This window comes from Rhinatrema bivittatum, chromosome 1 (assembly GCF_901001135.1).
Source record: "Rhinatrema bivittatum chromosome 1, aRhiBiv1.1, whole genome shotgun sequence".
Taxonomy (NCBI): domain Eukaryota; kingdom Metazoa; phylum Chordata; class Amphibia; order Gymnophiona; family Rhinatrematidae; genus Rhinatrema; species Rhinatrema bivittatum.
The window spans coordinates 758,153,829-758,160,902 of record NC_042615.1 but is presented as its reverse complement, the minus strand read 5'-3'; the positions used below and the strand labels follow the sequence as shown (position 1 = coordinate 758,160,902).

The following is a 7,074-nucleotide window of genomic DNA, read 5'->3' as shown; positions in this document are numbered from 1 at the left end:
TGGCTAGCCGACTCAATAAAAACTGAAATTACGGTAAATATAGTCCTGTCATCAGTAATTATCCTACTGTATTTGCTTATTTGGTTTTCTGCCAAATGTACCTATTAACTGTACACTTTCAGAGCACTGCTTTGTTTGCCCTGTAGATGGCTGTCCAGGGTAGGAAAAAACTCTGCATATTTTACCCTTTTCAACAAAGAAAAAGTGGCCTACAATATTAGTATTTGATAGGGAGGAGCATACACCATTTAAAATTTGAAAAGTCAACAAACAATGATAAAGGGAATGGAATAGCTCCCTTATGAAGAAAGGTTAAACAGGTTAGGGTTCTTCAGCTTTGAATAAGAGGCGACTGAGAAGGAATAATTATAAAATCTGAGTGGGCTGGAACAGGTAAATAAGAAATGGTTGTTTACCCTTTCAGATAAAACTGAGACTAGTGGACACTCCATAGAAATAATAGGTAGCAGATTTTAAACAAATCGGAGAAAGTATTCTTTCACTCAACACACAATCAAGCTGTGAAATTTGTTGCTGGAGGATGTTGTCAAGGCATCTAGCATAAAAGGGTTTAAAAGATATTTGGACAAGTTGCTAGAGGAAATGTCCATAAACCCGAATCAGGCTAGTATATTTGGGAAAGCCACTGCTTATCCCTGGGCATGAGCAACAAGAAAATGGATCTACTCTTTTTGGTTTCTGCCGGAATCTTGTGACCCGTATTGGCCACTGTTAAAGGCAGGATGCTGGGTTCGATAGAGCTTGGTCTGACCTAGCATAGCACTTTTTATATTCTTATGTTCTTATAGATTACAGCTCAGTAAAACATGGTGAGCACAAACCATCTGTCCTCATCCAGCAGCTGGTTATAGACTATGTCTATAGCCAAATACTGCAGCCTTGACATTAAAAGCAAAACAAATGTGTGTCTTTTTTCCAGTCATATAAAAACAAAACAAGCAGTACAAGTAAGTGTTATAAATTTGAATATTGTTTTATATTGAACTTAATGCAGTTTTCATAGAATACCTTAAAACAAGAAAATGTAATTGTACTAGTTTTGGGTTGAAAATTGATTGATACCAGCAGCAGAGCAGCATCTTGTAGAGCAGTGGTTTCCTATCCAGTCCTTGAGACACACCTAGTCAGTCAGGTTTTCAGGATATCCACAAGGAATATGCATGAGATAGATTTGCATGTATTATCTTGATTGTATTGCAAATCTATCTCTTGCATATATCTTGTAGAAACCTGACTTGGCTAAGTGTGTCCCGAGCACTGAGTTGAGAGCCTCTGCTATAGGATGATGGTTACAGCCATTTTGAATCATGTAGTGTGGAGGAGTAGCCTTAGTGATTAGAAGGAAACCAGGATTCAAATCCCACTGCCACCTCTTGTGACCTTGGCAAGTCACTATACCCTCCGTTGCCTCAGGTACAAACTAAGGCCTAGATTCATCAAAAAGCTATATATATCATGGGAATATCACGCATTAATGGTCACGTAAACAAGGGCATGACTGCAAATTTTAAGGATGCTGCATCACATAGCAAAAATTCATTCATCATGATAATATTTTTTATTGTGAAAAGGCTTATTGTGGTATGGGACGCATTAGCGCGATGTGCGCCCAAACTGGGAGATACGCTCACAAGTTGGACCGATTTGTGCAGAACTTTTTTTTTCAAGCCTCCCAAGTACGTGCGTATCTCCCGTTGTGCACATGTGAAAAGTAGTGAAAAAGGGGCAAGACCAATAGATATGTACATATAAACTTAAGCGCACGGGTGTGCGCTGAGGTCCCCTGCCTTGTAAGTTTACTATTGGTTTGGATGGCATGTACATCCTCAAAACTTAGTAGGCCAGTCAGTGTGTTATTACAGGTTGGGGCTAACAGGGGGAAAGGAAGACAGATAAACTAGGGGGGTTATGAAGTCCAATTCCTGCCTGTGTGAAATGGGAACAACTGGTGAAATTGGCGATGGTGTCAGAACCCATCCCCTTTTAAAATCTCCTCACTTATGTAGTGGAAGCAAGTTTTGCGCGCACATGTGTGCACACATATCAAATAGGGTACCCATGTTGGCGCTTTCAGCTTATTTGATACTGCGTGCGCATGTACGCGTATATGTAATAAAATGGCTACAACCTTTATAGCATAGGCATGTATATGAATGCTTGATATCAAATAGGCTGAGAGTGCCTACATGTGTGCGCACATACCGATTTCATCATGTAACTGGAGCAGTGAAGCAGCCAGTATCCCACTATTAGACTTTCCCTAACATAGAATATTTTGGAAGACAGGGCAGGTAAGAAAGGTATTTTATTTGGTTCAGCAGGACTGTGTAGGTTTGTGTGAGGAAAGCCCTTGTTATTACGATATTAGCCGCCATTATAGCTGCTAGAGATGTGCTTTGGGTTTTCATATTGTGTTGGGCTTTGTTTTGGGGCCCCCCCATGGGAATTTTGTTTTTCCCGCGGTTTGGGGTTTTTTTCTCAGGGTCCCCGATTTTCAGGTTGGTGCGCGCTAACTCCCGTTAGCGCTCACTAACATGGCAGTGCGCGCTAACCCGAAAATGAATTTTTTCCGAAATTTCAGGAAAAATTAAATCATTTTTTCGGTTGAAATTTCCTAACTCGGGAAAAACAAATGCACATCCCTAATAGCTATGACCTGTGATAATGGTGGCTATTCCACGATAAAAGCTTTTTTCCCCCTCTACCGCACCAAGAAAAGGTGGTGTTATTCTGATGTTAAATGCTGCATTAGTGGTGTGTTAAATTTGCAACAATCAATAGGAGTCCCTCATTTACATAAAAAGCTACATTTGCATACTCATTATCAAATTTGCATACAAACATGTGATGGGATAAAGATTGCACATATATAACACGATGAGGCCCTAATGCGATATGATGAATAACCCTCTTAGCTTGTAAACCCTTTGGGTACAGGGAAATATCTATAGTACCTGAATGTAATCTGCCGTAAATTGTTAAAAAGAATATAAATCAAATTTATATTCTGGACCTTATTCAATAAAGATTTGGGTGAGTTCAGAATGGAGAAAATTCCTTTTTATAAGGCCCTTCATGAGATGACTTGAAGCAGGAGAGAGAGGTCTTATCTTTCACATTTAGAAGCCTGAGATGTGGCTGACCAACCTCACCTCAGCTCTGCAGCTTTAAAGAGCTCTGAGAAAAAATGGCTAACTCTGACTTTTGAGAGAGATACTTTTTAATCTTAAATTCCAATGTACTTAGGTTAAATACATTGAATATATTTAACCTAAGTTTCATCAACCCTGGCAGGGTAGGGGAAGAAAGAGGAGAAGGAAGGAAGGGGAATCCAACCAGGAGAGGCCACAAACTGGATCAGATAAATCCAAGTCATTCATGGCTCACTTTGGAGAAACACAGACCATTTATGGCTCAACTTACATCCATTTTCATCCTATTTAATTCACTTCCAGTTAATGGGGATACAGGGATTCACACAATCACAATTATATATGAAGAAGATTTGTACTAACTTTGAATCTGTGAATATTTGCATAAATCCAAACCCACCCGAATAAATACAGCTTTAATTAATTTAAACTACAGAGCACTGGGCTAGATGTACTAAGCCTTTGTCCCATAATGAAAAATGGGAAAAAATGCTCTAGTACAAATGGCCAAAGGTATTGCAAGATACTAAACATTTTATACTATTGTAAGTTCATTTTGACAGTTTCCTACAAAAATCTAATCCTCTTGTCATTATTTATATTGGTAACTTTTGAGAACATGCCTTACATTGTAATGTCCTCCTGAAACCATTTGCTGGCTACTTGTGTGGCTTTGTGACATAGTTTCATTGTTTATTTAGATAGCAGTACAGTAAATATGGAGAATGGTTACTCAGAAGATAAGACTCCTATGGCACAATCAATTGGTGGAGTCAGAAGCTGGAGAGTCCATGGGTAAAGAAAATGGGAATAGAAAATGAATTTGAAGAAGGGGGCCTGACTTTAAAACCAAAAACAGGATTACACACTGGTGGGGCAATAAAAGAAGAGGTGTGTTATTATAAGAGAGGCTTTTCTGGAATCGAACCCTATCACAGTAGGGATATTCTTAGTTTTGCACAGAGACATTGCTGTTATTAATTTAACTATATGAGTACAGGCTGCTCTGCCCTTTACAAAGCCCACCTGATTATTTGAGATAAGATAAGGAGAGTCACAGCTAGGGCAATCAGCCAGCACTTTGGTTAATATTTTTAAGTCACAGTTTAAAAGCGATATGGGATGGTATGAAGCTGGATACAGTGGGTCTTTTCCGAGCTTAGCAAATACAGTGAAGTGGGCATTATTGAAGTGCAAGGGAAAATGATCATTCAGGAGAGCCCTCCTAAAATAAAATAACTCTCCATGGGGACAGAAATATGTAGGTGTAATAATTTATAGTAATCATATGAGAAGCAATCTGGTCCTGGAGCTTTGCAAAATTTGCTTCTCTTAATAACGTGTAATTGCCCATACCTGAATGGGCCTATTCAAAAAAATCAAGATGTTGTTCTGATGACTGAGGTAGAGCTACATTTGAAGGAAACTTATCTTCTCATCTTGCCATCTTTTTTTGTGAAACTTCAGAGGAGTATAGCTGTTCATAAAAATGTCGAAACACTGCACAGATCTCTGTCCCCTTTATCACCATGGACCCCTGGGCATTTCTCATCTTCTCAATAAAGGACTTCCCTCTCCTTACTCAGACTACATTAGCTAAGTATTTGCCCTCTTTATTGCCACAGCGGAAAAGATTGTGCTCCAACTTATTCATCATTTTCAAGGTTCATTGGTGAATTAGAGTATGCAAACTCTCCATGATCTTTCGATAATCATCCCCTGCCTTTTCACAGCCTTTCTGAAGCCATCTATTCTTTGCCACTGCAAGTTGATTTTCTAACTGAATAATAAACTTATTCAGCCTTTTAGTCCTGGCAATAAGATATGCAATTATCTCCCCCCGCATCACTATCTTATGTTGGTTATTGTAACTCTCAAATTCCTTCCATGTTTTACAAAGAAATGCCTGAAATTCAACATCTAGGAAAACTCCCTACCCTTTCTCTAAATTCAATTTCCCTTCCCCCCCCCCCAGTCTATCCATAGCAAAGAATGATCTGAAATAATTGGATCTCTTATTTCTGCCATAACAATATTAGAAAACACAACCCCTGAGAAATCAAAATATAATCAATTCTAGAAAGAGAATTATGAGACCATGAAATATGCGTGAACTCCTTAACCCTGGGGTGGCGTACCTGCCAGACATCTATCAGCTGTAATTCCTGACAGAAAATCTATACCTTTGCCCTTCAATGGCCTTGGATGATTATGTGCCGGGGATCTGGCCAGTTGAGGGTCTCATGTACAGTTAGTCTCCCATCAAAAATAGTGTTCCCTTAATACGTAATATGAGAGTGTTAACCAAGGTAACAAAAAAATGATGGTTGTATTCAATTGGGATGTAAATGCTACAAATTGTGACCCACTTCCCATTCAGTTTACCAGTAAAAATAACAAACCTTCCTTCATGATCCTGAATTACTTTTCTTCTGCAACATGAATATTTTTAGGTATAAGTATTACTATCCCGGCTTTCTTTCTGTCCATGGCAGCAGAAAAATGGCAACATCCTACCCGTTCCCAGCAAAGTTTATTACTCTTTGATGAGGATAGGTGAGTTTCTTGTAGACAAGCAACCAAAACTTTAGTTCAGTTCAGGACCTGTAGCACTTTTTTCCTCTTGATTGGCGAGCCCAACCCGTTGACATTCCAGGAAATAAATCAAAGTTTATCCCCCATTGATATACCAGAAATTGAAATGAACTTGAGACTGCTCTTCAAATAAATGGCAGCTGCCCTCCGGGACCCATTTCCCAAGAGAAAAGACAATAAGTAAATCCACTCTGGACGTAGATGATAAACTCCGACCCATAATGTACAGCCTCTAGACGCTTGAAAATCCTACTCTCTTATCCCTTCCCCAAAGGTCTGCCCAGGCATGTTCTGATTATTATGTGCTCTTAGTATACTAGAATGCTCCCCTCCCTCCCCTACTCCCACCCCAATCCCTTTCGTACCCCCCCCCCCCCCATGAATCAGCTTGCTCTTGGCAAGCATGAGGCCCTTTTGATATGCGGTTATATACCATCCTCCTCCAATACAACAATTCTGTATCAGTATCCCCAGTAATTGCAAAAATACAAAATACATTAAAACAACTTATTTCTGGCAATGAAACCACATGCCATTTAACAAAGGACCAAAATGGGGAAAAGAATTAAAAGAGAAGTCACTGCACGGCCTTCAGAAACGAGACCAACTCCAGCTCGACCTCGCATTATGAGTATCACTCATGCTCTCAGAAGCCCAAGGAAAAGTCTCTTTCTTTTGCACTGATTTGGTTCGTAGACCCTCCATACAGCAGCGATGCATCACCATCTCCGCGGCTCCGCCATTCATGAGTTACCGATCCCAGAAGTGGTCGACACACGAACTTCGTGACGTTGTCAGATGCTCAATCTCTCAGTCCTCCATTGGGTCGTAACAACTCTAACTTTATTGCAATGGCAATGCAGCCCTGAATACATAAAACACTCCAATAATCTCTAAGTTTCCCCAGCGGTAAAAACAGCATGTGGACTAACCAAACAGCAAATTCAGAAGATAACTTACAGGAACTTACTCTAAATGAGTTAAGAAATCTTTTGCAGCCTGCAGTTGCTCAAACATAAAAGTTTTGTTCTGATATCATATCAAGTCTCATTGGGTATAGCAGGGTGAAATTCACCTGCTTTTTCGCTAAAGCAAAGCAAATAGGATTAAATTCCTTGCGTTTTTGCACGAGTTTGGTGGAGTAGTCTTGAAAGATTTGGAGCACACCTCTTTGTATGTCAGTTCTCAAGACTTGCGGTAGGCTTGCAGGATCAGTTGCTTTTGTGACCAATTGAGAAATTTTGCGATAGCAATGTGTGGTCTTGATTCTCCTTCCTTTCTACTACTTCCTAACTGGTGAGCTCTC

At 39.7% G+C, this 7,074-nt stretch overlaps 1 protein-coding gene across 5 annotated transcripts in view; it reads right to left on the bottom strand.

Annotated features, from left to right (window-relative positions):
• The window catches only part of ADAMTS12 (ADAM metallopeptidase with thrombospondin type 1 motif 12), a 1,111,988-nt gene that overhangs the window by 1,009,892 nt on the left and 95,022 nt on the right, over positions 1-7,074 (bottom strand). The gene's annotated exons all lie outside the window — the stretch shown is intronic.